Source organism: Accipiter gentilis, chromosome 33, assembly GCF_929443795.1.
Source record: "Accipiter gentilis chromosome 33, bAccGen1.1, whole genome shotgun sequence".
Lineage (NCBI taxonomy): Eukaryota > Metazoa > Chordata > Aves > Accipitriformes > Accipitridae > Astur > Astur gentilis.
The window spans coordinates 17,461,284-17,487,874 of NC_064912.1; the positions used below are offsets into that span (position 1 = coordinate 17,461,284).

At 54.8% G+C, this 26,591-nt stretch overlaps 1 protein-coding gene across 4 annotated transcripts in view; it reads left to right on the forward strand.

Annotated features, from left to right (window-relative positions):
- RAI1 (retinoic acid induced 1) overlaps positions 1 to 26,591 on the forward strand; it is a 76,162-nt gene that overhangs the window by 15,885 nt on the left and 33,686 nt on the right. The window contains exons 2-3 of one of the 4 annotated variants that reach the window (XM_049835480.1): positions 19,074 to 19,162; positions 20,119 to 20,199. The exons of 1 other annotated variant lie outside the window; for it this stretch is intronic. The gene's annotated coding sequence lies outside the window, so the exon portion shown is untranslated. Of the gene's footprint in view, positions 1 to 19,073; positions 19,163 to 19,745; positions 20,009 to 20,118; positions 20,200 to 26,591 lie in introns of those variants that run through there. 2 more of the 4 variants (XM_049835481.1, XM_049835479.1) reach the window with 2 other exon arrangements.

Consider the following 26,591-nt stretch of genomic DNA (forward strand, 5'->3'; position numbering starts at 1 on the left):
TAAAAGGGCTTATCTTGGATGCGGAGGCTCTTTCCGCAATGGGGTGAAACCCGCGGCCTTGGGACCGCCGTGTGGGAGGTGACTCACGGCCCCGCTTCTGCCAAAAAAGCCCTCTCCTGGCATCCACAACACCCACTGGGGTTAGAAACCCACCACGGGGGACGTGTTTTAGCCAACTTGCAGGGATCAGGTCCCCAAAATTAAGCATCCCCCCCAATGCTGCTCTGCCCCAGGCTTGTTGGCAGGGAGGGAGGGCCCAGGCATGGTGGCTGCCTGCTTGTGGCAGGAAGGCAGCAGGGCAGGAGCTGGGGAAGGAGCAGGCTAGGTGCGGGGCAGGGGGATGAGAGTCCTGCGGTGTCTTCCTCAGCGTCTTCCTTGGCATTTTCCTCCCAGTCGGCACATTTCCTGGCAGGAGAAGGCGCGCGGCCATGGTGAGGGCAGCAGCTGAGGAGAGGGGTTGGCAGGGGGAGATGCAGGATGGTGGCTAGCCTGAGGGGACAACAGGGCCCTGCCTGGTTTGGGGTGGGAGCTCTCCCTCCATGAGAGCGAGCCCCACTCTGAGGGGCCGCAGCTGCCCGGTTCCCCACGGGGGAAGACAGAGGCCCCGCTGCCATCTGCCTTCTCCTCGCCCAACCCATCATGGCTGTTCCCACCCTCGTCCCGCCGAGACGCATTTTGCTGTGCCAACCCTTGGCCTTGCAATGGCCCCGAGGCAGACTTTGGGTGGAAAAGAAGACTTTTCCTCTCAGAAAAGCCAACCGAAGCACAGCCCCGCTGTGGGAGCGCCAAGGCAGCCCCTGAGTGTCATGGCATTACCGCTCCTAGGGGACCTGCCCCGGTGTAACACCACCACACCAGACCTCGCCGCCCCGGCGGGCATGGCTGCCGGCAGTGCCATCCCCTCGGGTGGGCCGAGCACCCCAGGACACGCCATCGCTGTGAAACCAGGAGCGTTTTTGCAGAGAGATGCTGCAAAACCGGCACTGCCGTGGTGGTGGGGTGCGTCCGCCTTGGGGGGGGTGGTGGTGTCAGCCCTGCCTCGTCTGTGGGCAAAACACCCTCGCGCCAAACCTGAGCCCCAGCGAAACCTTTTTTTAGCGCTCCCCTGTTTGCCAAGCGTACTTCCTTTCTTTTGATTCTTACCACCTACATACAGTCTGACTGCAACGGCAAAAAAATAAAAAAAAAGAAGAGAAAAAAAAAAAGAATTGCAACATTCAGTAGAAGGCTTTTCTGTCTAATGACGTTAAATTTATTAACCAAAACTCCAGCTGCACCAGGCTGGGATCTAATAATATTCAGGCTATGGAGACATCAAGTAGAAAGAAGCTTAAAGCCCTTTTTATTTCACAGTAAAACTGTCAGTAAATAACTGGATTGTCTTGAGACTGAGAAAATGGGGATTTATCTTCCTGAACATGAAAAGTGTGCTTATTTTTTTTTATCAGCTTCAAAAAGCCCCAGCAACCTTGATTTTCCTTCCACACCGTTCTCAGCAGCTCTGCCAAGCCCCAAAACCACACAAATCAAGAGACAGGCTCTAAAGATATTTTTAATTAAATTAATTCCTTTTCCTTCCTTCCCCATTTCTCCCTTGTCCCCTCCTCCATCCTCTCTTTCTCTCTCCCTGTGTCCCCAGCTAATGACTTCTAAGCACTGTGACATTTCAGCACTGGCTGTCACTAACACCACACCTCCGTGCTGGTTATAAATTGGGCACAGAGACATAAAATTCCCTGCAGAAGGTCCCCGTTTGATGATATTCTCCGAGGTAAATCTCCAATAGCTCCCTGTTTTCTTTAATAACGCTAATAGGCATAGATTAATTAAACTGTTATATTACTTCCTTCTTTCTACCAGCACCAGTTAGAAATCTTATTACCTGCTCCTCTCCGCTTGCCTTTTCCCCAAGGTGGTTATATTCCAACCAGTTTCCAAGGTTTCTCAGAGGCTGTAGCACAAGGTGAAACGGCAGACATCGTCTCCGCGAGGCCAGATCCTGCCCCCAGCCCTTGGCTCCGAAACCCCACCGACCTCGGCAGAGTCCGGGCGGGCGTAAGCGGGGTCAGGATTAAGCCCGGTTTGTCTGAAGAGGTTCTGTCTTGAAAGCAACAGCGGGGCTATTGTTGAGTCTGGATGCCCCCTCTAAAAGGGACCACAGCTGTAGGAAAGGGAATTGTATACATCCATCAACTCCTCCAGGGCCCCAGGATGTATTAGTTAAGATTGCGGGATAACATGTCTCGGCTCCACTGAAGGGGTCCTTTGAATGACATGTTGGATATACTGTTGCACATCTGGCCGCTGTATTATTGAATTGCTCTACGGTTGCATTTTCCAGACCACGGGAATGTGTTGGTCGGGGCGGGGGGGGGGGATGAAGGGGACGACATGTGGGAAAATTAGAGGGACGCATCCCGCGGGGTGGGGTGGGTTTGGATGGAGCCGCGTGGTGGAGGCGGGGAGGGAAGAGGGGGAGCAAGGCAATGCTTTCACACAAAATGCCGTGTTGCCATTTGAAATCCACTCCAGAGCTTCCTGCTCTAATTAAATTTGTCACCATCGTTACTATAATGCCTGCCATTCCTCCGGTGCTTTTTGTTCTCAGGGATCCCAAAACACAACAGAGGCAAGGGCAGAATTTCCAGGTCCTCCGTGTTTCTTCTGCGGGAGCTTTTCTTGAGCAAAACCAGGAAAACCAGTCGTAGGAGCTGCTTCGGGGCAGGAGCACAGCTACTTCTGGTTTGGGGACACTGGAGCAAGGGACACTGAGGCTGGGGGATCTGGGCAGCTCTTGCACTCACACATGAGGTGTCTGCTGGGACTGCTAATTTGCAGGAGCTTGGGCAAGCACCCCGGGAAGGCCTGTTGCAGCAAAGAGCCCTTCTTGGGCTCTCCTTTGGCTTGTCCTGCTCTCAGCCCCTCTGGACCCGCGTGGGAGTCCAGCATCCCCGCAGCCACTGCTGCACCTTCGCTCTTGGCACCGTGTGCGGCCGGCCAGCCACCGCCAGCCTGCCATGAGGTGCCGCGTACGGCTGCTCCGCTCTGCTCTGGGGCAGGAGGAATTCACTAATTACTCGTGGCTCTTAATATGGCCCCTGAACGATGCCAGAGTGGCGTGAAGGGCTCAGAGCAGGAGACACAACCTGCTCCATCGTGTCTTCTGTGTCAGCTTGCAACGAACTGAATGCAAAAAGGCTGTCTGAGCTGCAAACAGCAGAGCCCTTGGAAATTTAAAGGTGCAGAGCACAGAAAACAAAGGCGAGGCGATCGCGCTGCTGAATATTCATCCCAGCGTCTGATCCTGCCAGGAGCAAAGCCTGCACAGCTCCCGTGAAAGCTGGTGGGAGGGAACCTTGGTCTGAACCTCATCTTGGGCTCCAGCCCAAATCTGAGGGGGGAGGGCAAATTAGTCCTTAATGCACATATATCTTAGACTAAAACCTGATAAGGGAACTCTCCTATGTTAATTTACCTGAGTTATTTACTATACTGATTGCTGAAGGTACTCTGATTAGCGCATGAAATATTTCTATACCTTCGGTCTGATTAACCCATATCTGCAAAATAAATATTTGTCTCATTATAGTTATGCGATCATGCAATCAAAGACCCTATCATAATGGGAAAGGGAGAGAGTATCCGTGTGGAAAAGGCAGGGAATGGCGACACAGAACGAGCGAGTTTGAGAGCAGGGAGATGAAAAGCAGGGGCATAGCTGGAGGGGGAGGCTTAGTGGTCACAGCCTCCGGCCGGAGGGGTTGAAATGCCTGGGAGGGCACGATTCTCCTCCCGTTTCACCGGTGCTAATTGGGACTAACTCCGTTTGACTCGGCAGCGTTGCGCCAGTCCCAGCGAGAGGAGGGTCAGACCTTGGGAACCACAGGGGTGAGTCCCAGCAGGCTCCCAGCCTCCAGCTTTTTTGAAACAGAAGCAGGGAGTTCCCAGCAGCGCGGTGCGTGTGCCAGTCTCCCAGACGAGCTCCTAAAATAACCCAGCACACCAGGCTGTGGCACCGGGGGAGAGCGCAGAGGATGAAGTGTTCAGTCCTTCTGGCCCAGATCCGGGGAGAGGGGGGGTTGGCAGCTCCCTGCCCAAGGCGAAGGTGGCTTAAAGTGTGGTCTGGGGAGGGGGGCAGCCGGCACCCCACAACCAGGTGGCAGGGAGCAGAGGAGGTGGCAGCCAGCGATGCTGGCACCGTCATGTACGCTGGACATCATCCCTCGGCGAGGGGAGCTGTAAGTCATCTGGAGGAGAGGATCCCCCCTCTGCCGTTACAGGGCTGTTTTGCATATGCTCCGTTAGGAAAAGAGAGGAGTTTTATTGTGGCTGTGCAGAAGAGCTAAGTCAAGAGGTTGCTTTATGGCTCGCGGATCCCGGCGTAGAGAGGAAAGCGTCCCAGATGCAGCATATAGTAAGCCTGGCAGCGTTGTATAGCGCTGCTGCATCGCGGAGTGGCTGCGAGCACTGCTCTGCAAAAGAGCTGAAGTCATTTTTCTTCTAAGGGCAGGGGGTAGTGGGGAGGAAATATGAAGGCAGCCCTGTTGCTAAGGAAATCTGCTCTTTGTATGGTCGTACATTTAGGTAATGCTAATGAAAGGCCATATAGTAGCGAGGTGCAGATGTCAGCACTGTGCACTCCTGGATATTTGATTAGCATTTCTTTGACTTTGCCTCCTCTAACAGAAATACCTGAGTACATGGATATTAGGAAAATAAAATCCTCCTTCTCCTCTGCCAACAGCCCAACAGCACACATTACACAGAGAAAGGAAAAGCCTTACCAAAATAAGACACTCCATAATGAATGTGTGTTTTTTCCCCCCCACACACACCCTGGGGAGGATGAGAGCAAACATGTGATGAGAACAGAAATAGTCACATTGCTTAATGCATTGCTGGACGGTACCCAGCCAGCACAGTGATGAACCTGGCGTAAGACCTGATAGCAGCAAACCAGCATAGCATCCTATTTAATGGCTGGTGGCCCACAGATGTTTTAAACCTCGAGACTGCATCTCTCAGAGGTTTCCCTTTCAACTCGAGCATCAGCGGGCTGCTTTTGGAAGCAAAGGCTGCGGATGCTCTATCCAGGGACCCAGCGCATCCGTGGATTAGCTGGTGCGTGCGTACGTGCGTGGTGTCCAAGCCCGGATCCGGTGATCTGGCTTACGAAGCAGGAGAGGACCCACACTGCTGCTACAGAGCGCCGTGTCCTGCTCTCAAGCATCGCTGGAAGAATGAGTCAGCCGTTTTCCTTCACGCGGGGGTCGAGTGGATGCCCCTGTCTGAGTGTCACGAATAAAAGCACCCAGAAATGTAACTGCTCTGTGCTTGCATGTTGTGCTTGCAACTGTCTTAAAGACCAGCTGCTCTGCGTGAGACTTCCAGAGAGCGAGAGTGCTTGAATGAAGCCCTTATATCTCTCTTTTGCTTTTGCCTTTTTTTTTTTCCCCTACACAGTGCAACGTGGGCTCTGTTCCTCCTCGCCTTTTGCTCTTGCTCCCTGGGGCAGCCCGCTGTGTCTCAGAGGCATGAGGAGTGAGTCCTCCCGGGAGTCCTCCAGCTCCTGCGAGGAATGGCCCCTCGGGGGCTAAATCCAGCAGCGGGGCCCCGAGGTGGCAGAGACGTCTGTGCGGGCAACTGCCAAGCGTTTCTCCTGCATGACAGCAGTGCCTGGGACGGAGGTTTGCACGCCTTTTGGTGCGGCAGCCGGGGACGCCTTCCTCCCTGCCAGCACCTGCCCCTCCCTCTCGCCGTTGTGCAACATCCCAAGGGCAATTACAGCAGTGCTTACGTGGAGGAGTGATATTGGGAAAGTATTTAGTCATTTTTAACTGTTCTGCTGGCAGCTCCCCTCCCTTAAGGTGGTTCCTATTTCTTCTTCTCCCTCTCCCAGCATGTCGTGGCAACTCCTCACAGCAGCCCCTGGCCTGACAGCCCTTCTTGGTGCATCCTTGGGTACCGAGAGCTCCTCTTGGCGAGGGGGAGTCCACGCTTCCGCAGAAGAGCCACATTCCCATCGAATGACTCTTTTCCTTTCCTTTCCCCATCCCTCTTGTGCTTACTACAGCGATTTTAAAGCTTCCGTGCCTTGACAGCAATGGGGGGGGAATGGTTTTGAAAGCAAAAGTAAGAGGCAGGAGGATGCAGAGCTTCTCCTGCTCTCAGAGGTGTCTGGATGCTTCTCTGACTCCATCTCTGGAGTGATTTTCCCTGGACCCTGTGTAAACAAGGCAATCCGTTACAGCAGTTTGAGCGTTACTCCACAAACACGCCATCAGCCCCAGCCCCCACCGCAGGCTCTCTCCGCTCCTTCTCTTCCTGCCGCCGTGCCGCACGGCGAGCGTTGGCGTTGGCACAGGGGTTATCGGGCACTGGTCTGCACGCAGAAGCAACCTCTGAGCATCGGCAGGCGAGGAAGGCTCCAGCGGGAGCCAGAGTCGAGTCTGCAACAGCACCATCCCTGTGCTGCAGGGCTCACCCCATTTTGGAGGGGCAATTGCAAAATTGAGCCTTGAGGGAAGTTCGGGGACGCTGATGCACTCCCAAGGAGGGACATGGAAGAGTCCGGCTATTGTTTACGCCAGAAAGACGGTGAAAGGCAGAGGCCGCGGTAAAAGAAGATAAGCTCATGTGCGCCCAAAACCAACACTAAAAAATACATGATTAAGGTTACAAAGTCAGGCACTGAATGCGTAGGAAATCCCTGTATTAAAGACACCTGAGCGGCTTACGTCCGGCAGAGTGGCGTGCATTCATTAGGGCGCAGTCTTAATTCTATGGTCACAAGATATTTCTTCCGCAGGGGCTCTGCCTCAGGGATTGTGTGGGATGGATGGAGCTCGGTTAAAAGCAGCTCCGTGTCCAGTACATGGCTGTCACCCCACTATTCAGTCTGCAACCACAGTGCCTTGTTCACTGTGCATCATGCAAATCCTGCTTGGATGATGAAATTGTTCCTCCTGGACTATCCTAAACTGCTAAGTCTGCTCTCACCTCTTGCTTTCCTTTCCTTCCCTCTGTCCCTTCCACCTCCATGCTGCTCGGTGGTTGGCAAGGGGGAGTAGCAGGATCCCTCCCAGCAACAACCCTTTTGGGGAAGGCTGGCTTTGCCCTGGGACCCCGGAGCAGGAGGGAATACACTCTGCAGCTCCAGGAGGGCTGATGCAAGTGCAGCCCACATGCTTCACGCTGCCAGCATTTGATTTTTCCATCTGTTTTTTGTTTTGGTTCAGTCAAAAGCAGAGAGGAGAGGTGGATTTTGGTGTGAACCTCCTGTCTGTCTGCATGTGGTGTGCAGGACAAAGGCAGCTTAGCATGGAAAACCCCAGAAGCACCCAGGAGTGGGCTGGGGGACTTAGCAGACATCGTTTCTTCTGAAGCTGCGGGAGAACCGAACATTTAGGAGAAGCAGCCTTGCAGCCTGCTGTATGTATTCACCATCTGAGAGCTGAGCCAGCCAGAGCCTGGAGGGGACAGATGGAGGAATTAAGGACATCTCAGCTGGGCAGTAGGACCAAGGGATGCTTGCAGGGGAGCTGGCTCCCATACCTGAACCACTTTGGAGACAAGGCTGGGAGTTATAATAGCTTTTCTTAGCAAGAGAGCCCTCCACCGGAATAATGTGTTGTGGACATAAAAGGAGATCTGGAGAGGGAATATTTTCACCCTGGAAGCTGCTAAGGAACTTGCATTTAGCTGCTAGCAATCTGTTTCAAACTGGGTTTCTGTCCCAGGAAAGAGAAAGCAGAGCAATCTCGCTGCTCTGACCAACTGTAAATTCTTTCCTGGCTTTGCTGGGGAAAAACAATGGGCTCTCAGTGAAAACCTCCCAGAAATCCAGGACATGGGTATTTTATATGTCAGCCCTTTACCACTTTGGAGAGAACAGCTAAGGAGACCAGTCAAGTAGATCCTCTGACTTTTATTTACTGACAAGTCAGTGGAGTGTCTGGTGAAGGACGAAGATGCTGCCTCCCTCCCTGAGCCGGGCAGGTCACGGTGACTCACGCATGACCGCGGGAGAGAGGGCGAGAAACCGTTCCTGAGAGAAGAGACTTGAGAGGCATATGTGTAGCAGAGCACAAAACGCAAAAGCCATGTTGAAACTTTGCATTTAGATGCCTGCAGCGGCAAACTGGGGAGCTTTCCACGAGGACCGATAGATTTCCCGCCTCACAGCATTTGCTTAAAAAGTATTCATAAATATACCCACCACTACTAACCGTCCTTTTCTGCTGGGAATTGCCATTAGCAGCTAAATTCAGCGTTTTACATATAACAAGCACTGAGACTTAATTCAGTGCAATGCTTTCTTCAACGCCCTTGTAGAAGAGACAACTCCAAGCTGGATTCCAGCTTAAGAGTTACAGCAAGGTGTTGGGAAGTGAGTATTGTAACGTTGCTCAACGTATGATCACAGCACCTGGGAGGTGCATGTGGTACGGTCAAGACGAGATGCCACGAAGGATGGAGTGTACTCCTCGAAGATGGACCTGTCAGACCTGTGAGGTGCTGCAAAGAAAGCAGCCTCCATCGAGTGTGCACAAACGGCACTCACTCGGAGGCCAAAAATGGACAGGTTTTCCTGGATGCTGCAAGAAGCACATCCCTGACACTAATTATCCCATGGCATTGCAAATCCCTGCTGCAGCACAGGGAGCTGCGTGAGATGTTGAGCCTTTCGGTTGGGGAAGGGAGATTTCTGTTCCTTCGGTCGCTTTCTCAAAAGTACCTGTATTTTCCCAGCTGAGGTTGTACCCGTGCCAAAGTGAGCCTGGAGAGAAGGTCCCCATGGAGTTTCTGTTTTGGAAGTGAGATGCAGTCTCGTGCTCTGGTCTGCAGAGGAGTTTCCAAACACGGGGAATTAGGATGGGATTTCAGTGGAAGCGGATTATCCCATTTCTCTCTTCTCTGAGCACATTTCTTCCTCCAAAGCAACACATGACAGGCAGGGCAGCAGCCGAGGTGGCTGGTGGGGCAGCTCCCATGTGTGCTGGAAGGGACCAAGCCCAGAGCTCCGGAGGGTTCCCTGTGTTCCTGGTGCAGCTGGAGTGGGAGCGGGGATGGCAGGAGCAGGATGGAGGGGGAGCAGACGGCGGGCACAGAGCTGCGGTGCTGAACGGGCGGTACAAAGCGCTGTCAGAACAGCAGGGGCTCGCGCTGGCGACGGCTGCAAATGGAGATGGAAAGGGCTGGAGAGGAAAGGATGCGACACAGCTGGTCCCCTTCGGCTTTGATCTCGAAAGCAGAAGGGAGTTGGCCACAGAGCAGGAGCAGGGAAGAAGGGGGGTGACTCATAAAAATATTGGTGTTTCCATGAAGATGCAGTTACCTGAGGACAGCAAGGAGGAGGGAACTTCCCTGCAAACGTGGGGGGAGCTGGAAGAAAAAGTCCCACTTGTGTAGAAATTGCCAGCCTGCTTAGGAACACAAAGCTGTTTGCTTTGGAGCCAGCGGGTTGGTTATTTGCTATGAGTTGCTGGTTATGTGCAGAGCAGAAGGTGGTTTGTGTGCTTGTTGCTTCAGGGCAAAAAAAAAAAAGACAGGGGGGAAAAAAAAAGGAAGAGCTGGTTTTCTTGGAGGCTTGTGTGGTGGAGATGTCTTTGGAAGAGAAAAGAGAGATCTCCTTCCTGCTGCTGAGTGAGGGAGCAGGTCGAGGGGGATAATCCAACTCCGGGTAGCTGAGGAGAAGTCAAGCACACCCCGGGATCTTCGTTTAGAGGCTCTGGCCACAGGAGGGCTGAGGTTTCGCTTTCCTGACCACCATGGGGTTTGTGCTGGGAAGAGAATTGTGGTTTGCTCACAGGCATGTAGATTTGCTCTGAGTACCTATCGCTTCCCCTCGCAAGCTGAGAGAAGTGCCTTGTCCTGCACAGGAGGACATGAGAAGGATGGATGGACACGGCTGATGCCTGCCCTGCGCCAAAGCAAGCTCAAAGTTTCTCTCGCTGCTCCCTCCATCAGCCCTTGGGGAATTCCAGCTCACAGAAGCCTTATATGCAGCGTAGGACCAGCTCTAATTTTTATCCTGGAGGCAGAAATCACTGGAAATAATGCTTCATCACTCTGAAGGTCCTGACACCACCCTTAACCACCACATCACGAACCTCCTGTCGCAATTGTGATCTGCGTATGTGTCAAATCTTGCCACGCAGATAAAAGCTGCTCCGCAGGCACCTTTTGTACTAAAATACGGAGCCTTTAAAATGTGAAAGAAACAACAAAATGTAGGACGCCACACAAAGCTGACCCACTGGGGACTGGGGGGGGAAAAAACCGCAAGAAGGAGGGCTTGACACACAAAAATTGTTTTGTTAACAAAGCATCATTGTTCCACTCTGAATCGGTTTGACTGGAGTGGTAGAAACACCCCATCTGGAGACAGATGGAGAGTTTTCTGGCTAAAGAGACGGTGGGAGGAGGGACGGCTGACAACCCAGCAGATAGCATTGTCTGCTGCTACCTTGGCAATGGAGAGGAGAAAGGGCGGGTGGCAGATTAGGCGTCCCCTTTGCAACCCACCCGTCGCGCCAGCTCCTTCTGCGCCCTGGGCCCTGCGCCCGGAGGGAGGTGTGCGCCCAGGTTGGCAGCTCGTACCCCAGGATAATCCTCCCTCTCTTCTTGTGGAGCTGGATGGGTGCTCCTGGGGACCGGCAAGGTGTCTGGGGAGGCTACGAGCAAGCGCATTCCCCCTTCAAGGTGCTTTCGGTGAATGCCAAGAGCCCAGCGTGCTGAGATGGTACCGTACAGCTTGTGTGCTGTGCCAGGGCTTTGTGTGATGTGGTTTTAGCAGCACTGGGGGGTCCAAAGTGGAAACGGCTTTCCGAAGCAAGCACAGAAGGCTTGCTCCTGCTCTCGCATCAGTTTTGCCACTAACTTCCAGGAGAGCAGGATTTGGGCTGCTGGGAGGATGCTGAGTGGAAACCAGCATGGTCAGAGCTGCAGGCAGTAAAACTGATGACAGCAGGAAGACTTAATGGAACGCCAAAATGTCCAGGGACGGGAGGTGCTCGGGTGACCCAGCAGGTCTGCAGGACGCCTGAGGACCAGCACTTTGAATTGCCCTGGCCACCTTGCTGAGGTTGGGAATGAGTGAGGGAAAATCTATGCTTGAACGCCTGGGGCCTCTTAGCTACAGAACATGCTAAACGTGAGATGGTTTATGGCAGCAGGCTCCGCTGGCACGGTATCTGCTCTGCTTGCCGAGAACTCACCAACAGCCCCTGCTCCCTCTTCTGCCTTCCATGCCTGATGGGAAACTCTGGGGTGGGTTTTGCTCCTGCCAGAGCTTTGAGGGATCGTATCCTGCCCACCCTATCTGAATTCCTGATTACTTGCTAATTGCTTGACACACTCTACTTGCAATGCAAGAGACAGGCTCACGTCATCCTCTGTGGTTTGCCAGGGGAGAGTGTGAACCTCTTTTTGACTTGCCTTGAAATAGATGAAATAGAATAGAGCTTGATATGATTAATGTGAAAACTTCAGCTTGGTTTCCTGCCTTGGCATCTGGGCCTCAGTCATCTTAGCATCGCCATGCCTTGTTTTTTGAGGGTTTGGGCTCACATGGGGGTATCTGAGAGCTGATGGGGCGGGCTGTGGTGGCCTGGGTGCTCCTCTGCAAGGTCTGTCCATAATCCCCAGCCGCTGGAGACATTTCGGGTTTGTGCAGCAGTCACGGAAGGATTCAGGTGGTTGCCTCGAGGCACTGCTGAGATAATACCTCAAGGGCTCCTATTCAAACCCACTGGGGCCTTTACATTTGCATGGTGGAAATCTATTCAGATTCACCATGGCTTTTCACTGAGCTGAGATGAGCAGGCCAGCTCGCCCCACTTGGCTGCGGGCAGGCGGTGGCCCATGCAGAGGGGATCAGGGGACCGGCACGGCTTAGATACAGCCCTGCAAAAAAAATGAAAGTAATAAAGTAAAAGGTGGTTTTGGTTTTTGAGCCTTGGGGGTGCACATGCAGCAGCACAGCGGTGGCAAGGGGTGTCCTGCTGATGCCCTGGTGTCCCCAGACCCATCCAGTGTGTGCCCGTGAGCTTTTGAAGGTGGATGTAATATTGGCTTCCCTGCCTGGCTCACCAGGTTTACCTCCCGCATCACCTGCTCTGGTCCGGATCCTGCCTGGTCCGAGCAGCGCTGAGCTGGCCCAGAGGGATGCAGCATGGGGAGGAGCGTGAGTGTGACGGGAAGGTCTGTGTCACATCGTGCTGTTCAGTGCACGAGGTCCCAGAGTGTTTGCATCCATCACGGCACCGCAGGTGACTTTGGGATGAAGCGTGGCCTCAAGGAGGAGGAGCGAAGGGGGTCACTGAATGCGACTGAACACGCAGGATGGAGTAAAACAGCTCCGATCTATTTACCTGAGCAAGGTGTCGTGGTTGTCCCAGAGGGAAGGGACCTGGACTTTGGAAAAGTGGGACGCTTGGACAGCCGGCCCCTGCTTTTGCAGCCATTTCCCTGCCCTGGGCTGCTGGGAACACCATCCCCGCAGCCTCCCCCGAAAAAAGCATCATTTTGCTGTCTCTGATTTCAGGCCTGCTGTGGGCAGGGAGCACACCAGATGCACCGCGCTGGCAGGAGAGAGGAGGTGAGACAGGGCGGGCAGGTTCGGCTCATGCCGACTGCTGTCACGGCGCAGCGCCCTTGATGTGGCTTTCGATGCCAGGAGGCCAGCCGGGGTGCAGACCCCACCGCCGGGCGCTGGCTGCCCTGGAAGGAGGAGATGGGGCCCGGGTTGCTGGTGATGCAGCAAAGCATCCACGAGCGAGGACTCTGACACATGTACGGCGGCAGGTCAGGGTGCTCTTTGCTTTGCTCTACCACTTGGAAAGCAAAGTACTTCCCTGGGGACCCCTGTGCCATCCACACCACCTCCTGCACCGCTCTATCCCCGCCGTCCCCATCCTGGGAGTCCTGGCATCTTGAATGGTGGTGCTGGGCACATGGCGTGAAATCTTTCACTTTGCTTTACCCTGTGCAGAAAGGGGACAAAAATCAGCATGCAAGCTTTCCTGGGGAGCAGGGGGAAAGAATTCACCTGGCTGAGAGGGGAGGGAGTTGCTCGGTAAGAGGTGCTGGAATAAGCGCAGAGCAGATTAATCTGCAATGACTTCGTTGTCGCTAATCACCGGTGTAAAAGCACCCAGGGAGGTCGGGTGCTTTCGGGTGGCTTTGCGCAGAGGCAGCGCCGCCTGCACAGGCAGCAGCAGCCGGGTCGCTCCTCTCTCTGCTTCCCAAACGCCTCCTGCGCCGGGCTCTGTGAATCAGCATTTCTGCAGTCGAAACGAGACAGCGGGGAAAGGCGGGAGGCTGTCGGGGCACGGGGAGCCTGGCAGGGAGGAGGATGGGGGGACCTTGTTAAAAAAGGGGCAGCCTGTGAGTTGGGGGTGGTCTCATGCCGCGGATCTGCAATCTGCTCCCTCTAGGTTTTTTGCTCATTACCGCCGTACACCCCTCGTGCGCGGCGGCGAGGTAAACAAGCGCTGTGAGCAATGCCTCCCCTTCTCGCTCGTCCTCTCCCCGCCATCGGCGACGGGGGAATGTGACAAGCTGGCACCGGGAGAAGGTATGAAAGCGATGTGATCCGCTGCGGCTCCTGAGCCGAGAACCTGGGGAGATCCAGTTACAGCAACGGGGTTAGAACAAAAGAGATTTGCCTCCGGGATCAATTCCTCTCCATTTTCCGGGCTGTGCACGTGCGTGTGTGTGCACGCGCGTAAAAGCCTCCGTCTCTGGTCGTTAGCGCTGCCGGCTCTGCAGCACAAGCGGTCCAGGACCCGGCCAAGCACCAGCCAGGCTCTTCTCCAAAGGGCTCCGACGCTCCGAAATGCTTCTTTTTCCCAAAACAGGGAGAGCAGGGTGATCCCCTGGGACAGCTCTAGAAATAGCAAGGCCAGGCCAGGCTTTGCAATGCTTGAAAACCAGGAGCAAAGCTGGGCAGTTGGCAGTTGCCGGAGCTCCAGCCTTTCCTCTGCCAAGGGCCGACCCGATGTGCGGCCGAGCTCCGGGTCTGGGGCTGAGAGTCCTCGTGGTCCCCACAGATCGCTCCCTGCTCCCCAGGCATTTCGAGGTGACGCCTCCTCCCCTCCATCACGAGGCTGGCCAGCAAGCAAAACCCAAACCCCTAAAAAGCCTTTTCTGCGACATAACAGCTGTGCCAACACCGTGTTAACCGAGATGCCTTTAACCCACAGCCATGGCAAAGCTGGGGGCACAGCCAGCATTTCACACATGCCGCAGGACTGGCTCGAGGAATTAGAGAGGCCCCGCACCCTGGGATGCTTGTCGCTCGTTTCGGGGGGGATTGGGCTTATTTGGGGTTGGGTTTTTTTTGGCATATTGCCTTCTCGCAAATGCCGCTGGGGATGAGCCGTGGAGAGCACAGATGTGCATCCCAAGCATACCGCAACGAGGTTCCTGATTTAAGGACTGTGATTAACCTCTTTCCGACAGTTGCTAACCAGGTGCAGAATTGTAACGGGAAGAGGAGAAAGCTCAGTGAAAATAGCCAGTTTTCTTCCGTCACCTGGAAATGCACACGGATGCCATTTTCTGCCTGGAAATCAGGCAGGATTTAGGATTTATAAAGGCTGCAGGGACACCCCGTTTATATCAGCATTGCCCTGTAGCTGCTTTCCAGAGCCCGTCTCCTCCTTTCTGGCTTGGGATCCTGCAAACAAGACATGGATGCAGCATGAATCCAGCGCAAGGCATTCCGGTGCGCGGGATGACGGGCTGCGGAGCGTGCCCCACTCAGGGCTGTGTATGCAGGGGTGCTAACGAGAAACGAGGCAGAAAATCACCCTGGATTTCCTGCCCTTCATCTCGTGAGTCTGAGCTGGAAGAGCACCATCCCTTGTGCAAAAAAAGCTATGGCATCTTCCAGGTGTTCCTGCGTGGGATACGTGTGGGAGCCATGACCTGCATGCATGGCTGTGCACGTGGATTTGCCTGGTCCAGGTTTCCGTGGGACCTTGCTCTTTGGAAAGCTTTTGGTATTGGGAGGAGAAAAGTGGTTTTCCGTGGTTAGGCATGAAAAGGGGAAGCCATTGCGGCTTGTGTTTTGCAGTTAAGGGTTAAACCAGGGGCTGCCAAACTTGCTCATTTTCAGGAGACCTGGCATCTGTGGGACTCAGGGCTCCTCTGCCCAGGACTGTCACTGTTCCCCCAGGTCTGGTTTTCATACGTGACACTCACAAGTGCTGTATCTCACCCCAAATACCACTCTGGCGTCATGGTCAGGTTTAGATCGACTTCAAAGTTGCCCACTGGCCAGCCAAGTGCTGCGGTGTGTGTGCGTGCATGGGCTTCTGCACCTTGTTTTTCAGAGGGCCAGACTCTTACTCCTGTTCCAGCCACTGGCTGGCTGGTTTTGGGACACCCCCCCCGTTGTACCTCCTCCCCTTTCCATCTCCCCATCTCTTAACTGCAGCCAAATCCCTGTATTTTCCCCCAAAGAGGAGGCTGCAGGCTGTGTTTCACACTGGGGCATCTCCAGGCAGAGAGCGGTGATCGTTGTGCTCCGAACACTTTGCAGAGTGGAGACCTGTCTCGTCCCTTGGGGGAACGGCAGGGAGAGAGTGGGATGGGGGACCAGGAAAGAGGGGAGGCCCCAAAGAGGGCGAGTGGATGGTCTTGGGAAATCTGAAGAGACAGAAAAATTTATTAAAAACAATTAAAAGCTGCTACAACCAAGGATTTAAACTGAAACCAAAGCCTTAGGGCGGGAGGAAATGAAGTGGCTTATGATTGTTATTTTATTGCTTAATTTTTTAAAAAAATATGATATGCTAAATGCAAATAAGCGTTCTTATGGAGCAGGAGAGGGAGGGGATGGAAGACATGCCGGGAAAAGTGAGTGGGATCTAGGTTTTGCATCGTTCGCTGAATTACTGGCAGGTCCTTTGTAACATCTGTTAAAAATAAAACAAACATTCATTTCCATTTCTCGCTGCCTGAGATGGCTTCTGCAAAAAAATTTCAACCTGTCCAGGAATTTGTCTTGAAAGTTGCCCTCCCTCTCCTCACGCCTCCTCTTCTCCAGGGGAGATTTCCTTCCTGGACTTCCCAGGGGCTCCATTAGCCCCACATTAAAGCCTTTTTACTTTGCTCTAAAACTCTCCATCGAAGTAAAAGGAATTCTAATAAACCGCTGGGAAGACTCTGCTATTCACTCTTTCCATGGAAACACGGCACTGCCTCGGAGCAGAGCTCCTCTCGACGGAGCCTGGGTCACGGCAGGAGGAGACCAAGGAGGGATGGAGAGATGGTTTCCATTATAAGAGACCTTTTGAGAGAAATAATCGCTGCTCTCCCACCAAGGAAAGCCTTCGAGACGATGGGGGCCTCGGCACGCCGCGGGAGCGGGGCTGGCCTCGGAGGGGGTGGTGGCGTGAAGTGGTGATATGCTGGGCTCTGAGAAACTCATTAAAACATCTGATTAGCAGAAATGAAGGCGCCCGGGACCGATTCCTCTCTCTCGATGGGAGGAACGACTCCGGGAGGGTAGATGGACCCGGTGCTGCGGGCAGAGGCTACACGGTGGGCTTGGGGCTGGGGATGTGGGGTGCGGCGAGGGGACGGGGTCGCAGGAGGACATCGGTGGCTCCTCGCCCAGGGCCACGCTGCACCGGCCAAACGTCACACCAGGCAAATACATTTTTCAAGGCCAAAAAAAAGCCTGTTTGCTCTGGGAGGGGGTTTCTGGCTGTTTGCTGGGTCCCAGGTGGGAGCCGGTCTGAGGAGGTCAGTGTGATGGCCCCCCTACCTAAAGTGACTGCGATATAATTAATTTTGAGCCTCCTCGCAGGCACAATCGTCCTGAGCGTTGCTGCTCCGACACCGCGCTGCAAGATGAAGGATTTATTTTTTTTTAAGCACGAGGAAGCTCGTTAGAAATAGCCCAAAGGGCAAAGTTAGGAAATGAAAATCCATCGGATCTGCTCGGAGCCGGTGCACAGAGCTTGATGCGAGTTGGGGCAGGGCTGCCTGCTCCCTGCCTGTAAGGAGCCACGAGCACAGGGTGTGCAGCACTGGGTGCGAGGTGTCACCCGGACCAGGGGATGAGAGCAATCCGTTGGGATCACCGGGAGTGGGGCTGGGGGAAAATCAGCCAGAAAGAGGGATGAGAAGAAGAGGAATGAGGAAGAGCTGGCTCAGAGCATCCCACATAGGTGCTGGGGAGGTCCCGGGGTCCCAAGGCCAGTGGAAGGAGAGGCTGTTGGAGAAAAGCTCATTTTTCTCAGCACTGAGGAGGATGCCTTATCTTTGTAGGTCGCAGTGGCGAGACACTAAGGAAGCCGGAGCGCCTTTGTTTTAGCAGCTCCAGAAATGACATTGCAATGAGTCATTATTTTTTAGCCCTCTCCCTGGGGCAGGAGGTGTGGGGGGGTTATTTCCAGGGAAGCCTCCGACTTTGATCAGCAAGGTGAGCCCTGCTCTCGTGGTGGGGAAGATGGGAACAGGCTTTTTGATGCTGGTTGTGCTGGGTTTGCAGTAGCTCAGGGTGAGATCTGCTCTGCAGAGGCAGCTGGTGAATGCAAGGGACACGGGGCCGTACCCACACCCGTGGCGGGGGGCTGTGTGCCATGCACAGGAATGCTCTGGAGCTGGATTTTGTCAAGAGGATGGAAACTTTCCCATCCGTGCAACTGCCCAGCAGCATCTTCTGCGAGCTCAGAGGCTTTAACAAGTAAAGTTAATTGCTGCGATAGGCGATGGTCTCCCACCCAGCCGGCAGTTGGGCTGAGACAGACACGGCCATGTCACGCAAATGGAGATGACGTGGGTTCCGGCACCTCAGAAGTGCTGAGAAGTCATGAAATCAGCCTTTGTGAACCCGTAAATCAGAGTCGCAGAACTAAGAAGCTGCCGGAAAAATCACAGCGTTTAAAAAACAAAGCGTTTGGTGGTGATTTAATTTGCATATGAGGCTCTCAGGGGGCTTGTGGTTTCAACCTTTCTCCTTGCCACAGCAAGGTCAAGGTTTAAGGACAGCAGAGCTGAGGTTCTCCTGAAATCACAGGAGTCCTGGAGTTGGGGATTTCAAACATACCAGAGCCAGGAAACAACCTGGATGGACCAAATTGCTGAATTTATGGGATTGTAGTGTAAAAATAACAAATCCTTTAGTCTTCTCTCAGTCCCAGCGGAGAAGCTGGGGGTGATGCCCATTGGGTATGTCCCACCTTGGCTTTACTAGGGCGGCAGTCGCAGCCTGTGGTGCCAAATGGTGGAGGAGCTCTTCCCTGTGAAGGGCAGGGGGGATCGGTGGTTATGGGGGATAAACACTGAGTCCTGGGGGAGCTGTGAGGTCCCGGCTCGGTTTACCGTCCTGCGGAGAGGCACGTGTGAACTCAGAGGTGGCTGGGAGCGTGCTGTGGTGTATTAGCTATAAACAGCCAGGATGGGGCTGGGATGGGGCTGGGGGTGGGGATGAGGATGAGGAGAAAGGGGACGGGGAGATGAGAGCAAGCTGTCTGCTTTGGCGATGCTGAGTCCCCTTACAAGGTTTGGTCTGTTTTGCAGCTTGATGCCTGCTATCTCGAGTAATTAATAGGGAAAAGAGAGGGCCTGGTTATCCATCCTTCAAGAGCAAGGGGTTGAATTGAAAGGCAGCACCTTGGAAGTGGATCAAATAGCTCTCCAGCCCCCCGCGTACGGCTCGGAAACTTGCTGCCGTGCTGCGTTATCAAGGTGAACAGCTTTAGTTCAATTAAAGAGAGGCTCAGAGCGGAGTCGTGGGAGGAGGCAGGGCTGGGCATTTGCACCCTTCAGGCAGGAGACGGTGAGCACGGAGCTGCACGGCAGCGACCCCGGCCAGCCCATGCGGGCACCGCTGGCGGCAGGATGCGGGCATCCCGGTGTGCCAGGGCCACCGAAGCCCTCCCTCCCCGCCTCTGCGCTGGATTTTATTTACTCCTTGGAAAAAACAGTGTGTGGGGAAGGATTGCTCTTTGTTACCGTCTCCCTTTCTCCCCCTTCCTAAAATAAACCCCCCAAAAGCAATCGCTTCCAGCGATGAGCTACCGTCAGCTCACTGTGCACCTAAATCCCCGCAGATGCACGACGCTGGGAGCCCACGCGCCTGTATTTTTCCTGCCGGTCCCTGCCTGGGCTGCAGCTGGCTACGGCGCGCAGAAAGCTGCAGGTGTGATTTGTTCATTTGCCTCCAACCCCCCGCGCTGCCTCCCTCTTGCTTTCCTTCCCCGCTGCCGCCCGAGCCCACCTAGCTCATCCCACCCAGTTCATCGCGGCGACGAGACCCTCATCCCCACGCCGACTCCGGCATCTCCCTGGTGCAGCGCTGGTGGAGGGCTGGGATCGCTGGGGCTGGCGTGTGTGTGTGTCTGTGTGTGCATGGAGGGGAGGGGGGGTTAATCTGATCCTACGAGGCTGGAAGAGAAAAAAAATCAAAACTATAAAGAAGGCAGCAGCCTCCTCCTTTTCCCTCTCCCCCGCTCCAGAGGATTAAGCCTACAAAAAAAAAAAAAAAAAAAAAAAATGTCTGCAGCTTTCTGTTGACCCTGCATGATGGCATTTTTGCGCTCTGTGTGCTGCCTCTGCTGATTGCTATTCCTGGCACAAACACACACACACGCGCGCACACACACACACACGCAGCCCCAGCACGGCTCACACGGGCACGGCGAGCCCACTCCGGAAAAAAAAAAAATATATATCCCCCCCCCAAAAAAAATAAAAATACCCCAACCCCAAAATAACCCCAACCATCCCCAAACCAAACCGGTGCCGCTGCCCCTCGGCGTCCCTGGCCACCCTGGTTTCTTCAGGGAGAGCCGCCAGCACCCGCTGCCGCTCGCCCTCTCCTCCACCCCACTTCTCACCTCGTCCCCAGCTCCACCGAGCACTTTCTGCCGGAGCCGCCCGCAGCCAGAGCCCTCCACCACTCCTACCGCTGGCATTACATTTTCAGGCTGGATGCTATAGGGCCGTTTCTAATTACCTTATATCCCCTAGTGGTCTATGAATAATGGTTAGTGAAGGAGCTCAGAAGGGCTGCTGAGAAGGGAAGCAAAAAAAAAAAAAAAAAAAAGAAAAAAAAAAAGGGAGAATTGTGCTATTTCTCACATTTTTTTTTCTAAGGATCTAATCTGGCTACTGTGCTCTGGAAGAGGAGGAGAGCGAGCCAGCAGGAGAGAGAGGAGAGAGCGAGGACCATCGCAGGTATTGTTGCAAGCTACATCTTTGTGCTTTTTTTTTTTCCTTTTTTTCTGTCTTTTTTTTTTTACTGAAGCCGCAGCAGAATTGGAAGGGGGGGGGGGGGTGCAGACGGAGCTTTTTCCGGATTTATTTTTTCTCTTGTGCAACTCGTGTGCCGCTGCAATTGAATGGATGCACGGCGCCGGCATCGCGGAGTTTGGGGCGGGGGGGGTGTACGTACATGTGTGTGTCTGTGTCCGTGTGTCCTATTTGCAGCAGCAGCGGAGGAGGGGGGGGGTTGTTTTGCTTTTCTGGAAGTAATAAAGAAATTTGCAACCGGTCCAAAAATCCTCCTGACTTGCCGATTGATGGGTGTCTGAACAAAGATACAGCTGAGACTTGGAATATTTGTGTGTGTAAGGGATGGATTCATTTTGCTTGTCCTGACTCCTACTTTTCCAAAGTTAAAATAATAAGGGGCACGGGGCTGCGAAAGCCTCTGCAGAGGGAAATCTTCCAGGGGAGGCTTATTTAATTTAGGAGTTATCGATGTGCGTGGTTTTATACTTATAAAAGTTGCGGCGGTGCCGCGGTCGGGCGCCTGGCTATCCTTGCCGTTGTCTGCACGTGAGAACGCTGACTTGATGGATTTTCTTTCTTTTATTCGGTGGCTGGCAGGGCAGGAAAAAATGGATCTAGCAGATAACCCAAGGAATCGCAGGGTTTGCACATCTGGTTGTGCCTTTGGAAAGCCCCTCGGTGGGACTTTCACCTCCTGCTCCCTTTCTCCCACAGCAAATTTTGCCCCAAAATCCTCCGTTGACATTAATAAACAAACAAACCAGGGAATAACCGAGGAGCCCGGCGAGGGGGCTCGGAGCCTGCTGCCGGGGGGGTGCCTGTGCTTTTGTTTTAAATAACGAAACGGCGATGATTGAAAACATATGAATAGGATGCAATGCAGAGCGGGTGTGTTACGGGGGGGGGGGGGGGGGGAGAGCTGGAAAACTGCTTATACGACAGAAGCGGAGCTTGAATGAGTGTGGTGAGATGAAAGGCAAGGGGTCCGTCCCTCGCCTGGCTGCGGGGTTGCGGTGGGGGGGCGATTCCCAAAGGCAGAGGAATGATCTTGGGGTGGGGAAACTGGCTGGGGAAAAAAAACCAAAACCCTGGAGTGAAGTATGCGATTATATCCCATCCAACTTTGCCGGCTGTGGCGTTAATGGAGCTAATTGTACTTGAAAATAATAAAATCAGAGGAAAATACGCCTGTGCGTGGAGTGGGGAGATGTGGGGGGGTCCTAAAACCCCATCAGCCCCCAAAAGCGCCGCCGAGGTGGGTGATACCGAGGCGGTATCCAAACGTGGCCGGATTGTGTTTATTTGGGCGGAAATAAAGATCGAGCAACTGCCCCAGGGAGGGCTGTAATCCCCCAGGGAAGGGCTCCGAAACCGCGCCGGTGCTGCCCTTCGCTGCCTGCCCTTCGCTGCCTGCCCTGCCTGGCCTTGCTTTTGTGTTTGTTTGCTACCAAGGGAGGGGGGAGAAGAGAGCCGGGGGGGGGGACGCGAAGGCGGGGAGAAGCCGTGAGGGCGGAGAGCCGATTTAAATTGGACTTAATGGATTCCCAGGGCAGCTCTTTTAGATGAAAGTCAAAATAAGAGCCAAAGTGAATCTCAGCAGACCTGTCTGTTGCATTAGAGATGCAGCCTTCCTCTCCCTCCCTCCCTTTATTCTTTAAAAGAGAGGGGGAAAAAAGTGTTATCCGTACAGAAGACGGCGTGGAGTTTCTCGTTCCTATAATGAGAGCTCTAATTGAAGAACTTGCAGCCTCTTGGGAGAGTCTTTACTGATCGCTGCTTTTGTTATTCATGCCGCGCTCTGTTTTCTTGGGTTTTTGCGGGGGGCTGGCGCAAGTCTGTCTGCGCTGGGGTCAGGGTGCGATGCTGTGTGTCCCCCCAAACTGGCGCCGTGGGTTGCCAGCAGGTAAGACCCCCTGGTCCCCTCTGGGGGGGGTCATGCCGGGTTCCCCCAGGTAGGCTGGGTGGCTGCTGCTGGCTGTGTCGTGCTTGAGGAGGAGATGGGTGGCCGAATCCCCCCAGGAGCCGGTGGGATGAGATGCTGCAGTCTGGCTGCGGGTGCCTCTCATCCTCGCAGGACCCCCTGGGCTGTGGGACGGATCCTGCCCGGCGTGGCACTCGGGGATGGCCGGCGGTGAGGGTGCATGGCAGGGCTTGAGCCTCCTGCCTGGTCTTGCTGCAATAGTGGGGAACCCCACGTGGCTGCGGGGTGCCGTGGGGTGCCGTGGGGTGCCACAAGCCCGCTTGGTGCAGGGGGCACAATGCGGCCCTGCCATCGTGGCTCTCGTGGCCCGCAGAGGTCTGGGGTGGCTCTCTGCAGCTGGAGCGTCACCTGGAAGGGACAGGCATCGTGCCAAAGCCACATGGATCCTCTGCCCACCCAGGTTGCGGAGTGGGACATGGCCACCAAGCTGGCAGGACCTGTGCCGGGCAGGAGAGGTGAGGTTTCCCCCTCTCCTGCATTTTCCGTTGCCCAGCAATTTGGGATGGGGATGGGCAGGGGGACCCCACAGGGATCTCATCACCCCCACTTCCCCTCCCAGGCCCCCTTGGGTGGCCAATGTCTCTGTGACCACGGGGAGGTGGTGGCTGTCCCCAAGCCCCATGTCCCCACGTGGTCCCGCGGCGATGCTGCGTGTGGCAGCGGGTTGGTTTGGTGCAGCTGAAAGCTCCTGGAGGACAGGTCCTTATTGCCCGCATGTCCCTTTCCCAGCCCTGGACACCTTTCGCAGCTACACTTGAGCTCTACGTGGATGAAAGCAAGAGCCACGAGCCCTGGGGATGCTCTCGGTGGCATTTGGTGGCTGTGGGGCTGAATCTGGCTGGGGAAGAGGATGTGTGAGCAGGACAGAGCTCCACCAGCCCGTTGGCTTAGCGCAGAGGCAAAGCAGTTAACCTGGACATCTGATCTCCCCGAGAATTGTGTATTGACCCTGACAGCGATGCATCAGGAGCAACAGACTCTCCATCATCGATCCCTCTCCTCCCATCACCAGGTGTCAACACCGACGGTCGTGGAGTCGGCTTTAATTTCAGGCCTCTGGCTCCAGCACGTAACACTTAGCCGTGGTCCCAAGGTGCCGCCAAGCTTTGCAAACGCCACCACGGGCAGGTTGCCATCCCCATTTTGTGGCAGCGATGGCACTTGCTGGTGGTGGACGGCTGAGCTGGGGATGGGGGTCATGGAGGACCCAGGAGCCCTGGCTCCCGGGGCCATCGGGCAGGGTGGTCTCCCGAGGTAGCATCGCAACCTTTGGGGGAGGACCCAGGGGGGCACCCGGAGCTCCTGTTTTGCTGGTCTTTGCTAGGAAAACCCTCTGGTCTGTTCCCCCCGTGCCATCGGTGCCGAGCAGCAGAGGATGTACCCGGGCTGGGGAGTCCCGGTCCTTCTGCAGCCTTTGCCGGGTGACCTCCTTTGCCCAGGATGCCTCTTGCCCTCCCTGCCTCCGAAATGGCCACGGCCAAATGCGATGGGGATGTGGTCACATGTCTGTGCCACCCCACGGAGACCTGGTGGGGAGGGTGGTGTTTTTCTTGGGTGCCTTGATTTTGGGCAGGACGAAGCCGCTGGCGGGGGCCGGCTGGCACGCCGCCTCTCCTCCTTCCCAGCATCTTGAGATTTCCGAGACGCACGCAGCCAAGCTGAGACTGAAAAAGCTGCTTGTGGTTCAAGAGCATCTCCTCGACAGAGGAGAGAGGAAGGCTTTTCATTCCTCCCTTTCTTTGGGAGCTAGCCGAGCTCCCTTTGCTGGTGCAGGGGCTCTTCCCGCTCTCCCCTGCAAGGGAACGTTAAAAGCCAGGGGCAGCGGATATCTTGACACCCCGTCAATCTGAGCCTTTTACAGCAGCAGTCTCTGAAGGCTGGCACTCTGCTGCACAGAAGAAAACAAGTGAGAAGAGGGGGGGAGGCGAGAGCAAGCCTTTGCAGCCGGCAATCGATAATTGTAGTGTCAGTCACTGCCTAGGAAGTTCCCGCATCCCCACTGTCGCTGGCAAGGGGGGGAGCAGCGGAGGGCGAGAGCTCGGCTGTGCCCCGTGCAGCATCGGGCATGGGGCAGGGAGCGATTGCGGAGGGCGAGAGCCCGGCCCTGAGCAGGAGCCTCCCGCTGCATTACTCACCACTTGATGTAGCTTGAACCTTTCAACTCCCTCCCCTTGGGGATGGAGCGGGCTGGGCAGAAGGTGTCGACAGAAAACGCTCTGCTTTCTTAGGTTTGAGGTTGGTTTTTTTTTTTTTCCCCATTCCTTCTTTTATTTTCCTTCCTCACCCTGCTCTGTGTGCATTTTGGGCTCTCATGTTCTCCAAAAAATATAAAAGAAATCCCCCCAAACCCCAACCCAGCTCCCCCTCGTGTGTGTCTCCGTCTTAGCAAAAGCCGAGGCAAAAGATCAAGGAATTCTCCCTTTTGTGCAGCTTTCAAGACCAAAGATGCGCCGGTGAAAAGGGGAGGCTCAGAGTACCAGGCACACACAAGTGTTAAAGGAGAGGCTTCCCTTTTGTCTCCAAGGCAATCAGCCGGCGAAGGGATCCACAAATTAATTAAAAATTGCTCTGTCTTGATTGAGTTATTCCTGCTCGCATCCCACCTGCCTATCAAAAGACTGGGAATGGCAGGAGGAAATTCCTATTTCTTTCCCAAACAGCTCAGACACGTACTACAGGCCGTCTCGCTCGCCTTTTATCCCAGGCAGCAAAGGAAATAAAAAAAGGAAGGGCTGGCGCGGTATCCAAAGAGATCTCTCCCGGAGGATGCGTCCCTCTCCTGCGCTAACAAATGCTGCGGTATTTGGACGATTCGGAAGAAAAATGAACAGATTTACATGTCACACATGGGCCAAATTGTGGTTGTAACTCCATGAAGTTGATGGAGATCCATCGGAGATTAATTTGGCCCAAGGTCTGGCGCTTGCTCCGCGGGGAATAGCCTGGATCTCTGCCTTGGTTGAAACAAGAGGTATTCAAATGGGTTTGTTGTGGCTGCGCTATGCCCAAGTGGTAGAGCCGAGCAAAAATCCCAACTGGTTGTATCCCTTGTGCCAAAGCACCATAAATACGCCTCGATCTGTCAAGTCGTGCATGATCTCTACCACATTTACCACCGAGAACATTTTAAGGGGGTAGATTTATATGTAGGGGCTGTACAGAAGTCTCCCCGTGTGCTTTGCTAAGAGGCTTGAACTCCGTCCCAGCGTCCTGATGCGGGCAATCCTTTCTCCCCTCCCAATTATGGGATTTCCACCCAAACCGAGCCTGTGCCAGGACCAAGCTCAGCCCTAGCCCAAGCAAGCCCGGCTCCCCGTCGCTGGCTCGGCTCGTGCCCATGCAGGGCTCGGGCTCCGTGCTGGTTTGGGAGAGCATCGTCAGTCAGTGCCTTCGAGCTGGATTCGGGGGGTTGGTTTGCTGCTTTGCAGTCAGACCTTGCTTCCTCTGCTTTATTGTCATCTCCGCTCTTAGTCACCGCTCAATGCCTCACCAGGGGACACCGCTCCTGCTGCATTTATGGCAGCCACTAAAATTGGCGCTCAGCGCTTGTGCTCCGACGGGGAGGAACGCTGAGCATCAGGGAGGCTCTGCCCAGCTCCGTTATGGTCCTTGACATCGCGTGGGGCGTGCAGAGGAGCTGCAGGGCAGGTCGGTCACCGAATGGGTCCCCCGTGCCAGGGACAGACCTCTGGCTCCGCTGGGTCCCATCCGGCTTATGCTGGGAGGGGATACAGGAGCAGTGCTGGAAAGGAGCAGCGCTGGCCACGTTCTCAGGTGGAGATGGCCAGCACGTAAATGAAAATTAGATGCTCGATAAAGTGAGAAAGACTAATTAAAAACATTCACGGCTGCTGGCTCGCAGAGGCGTGGGCACTCACTGATCCGGCGAGGCACGGCCATCCCCCCCCAAATGCCGCGTCCTTCAGCTTGGCTGTCTCTGGGTAAACCCCCCGCACCGCCTCGTCCTGTAATAGCGTGTCCTTCACCATGCCTGTCGCTATATGATCTATAGAACAAGGCTGGCCTGTTCATACCACCGCCTTTCACCAGGCCGGTGACTGGATTCTCCGGAGCAGACTCTAGTCCTATCATAGCATGTCCTTCACCGTGACTGCTGCTGCGCGAGAGGCGCGGCGGCACGGGGCTCTAATACCTTGTAATTCACTGTGACTGCTGTGGCAGGACCTGCACCATGCTGCGCTGCGGCAGCCCTTCAGACCCTTTGGCTTTTGCATCTGCTTTCTAGCTTTGGAGCAAAGGCCGGGTGGGAGGGGATACATGGCGGGGGGGGACCTTGGAGGTGCCTTGGGCTCGGACCCCGCTCCCCAGCTCCCAGTGGGCATGGGGAGGGTGC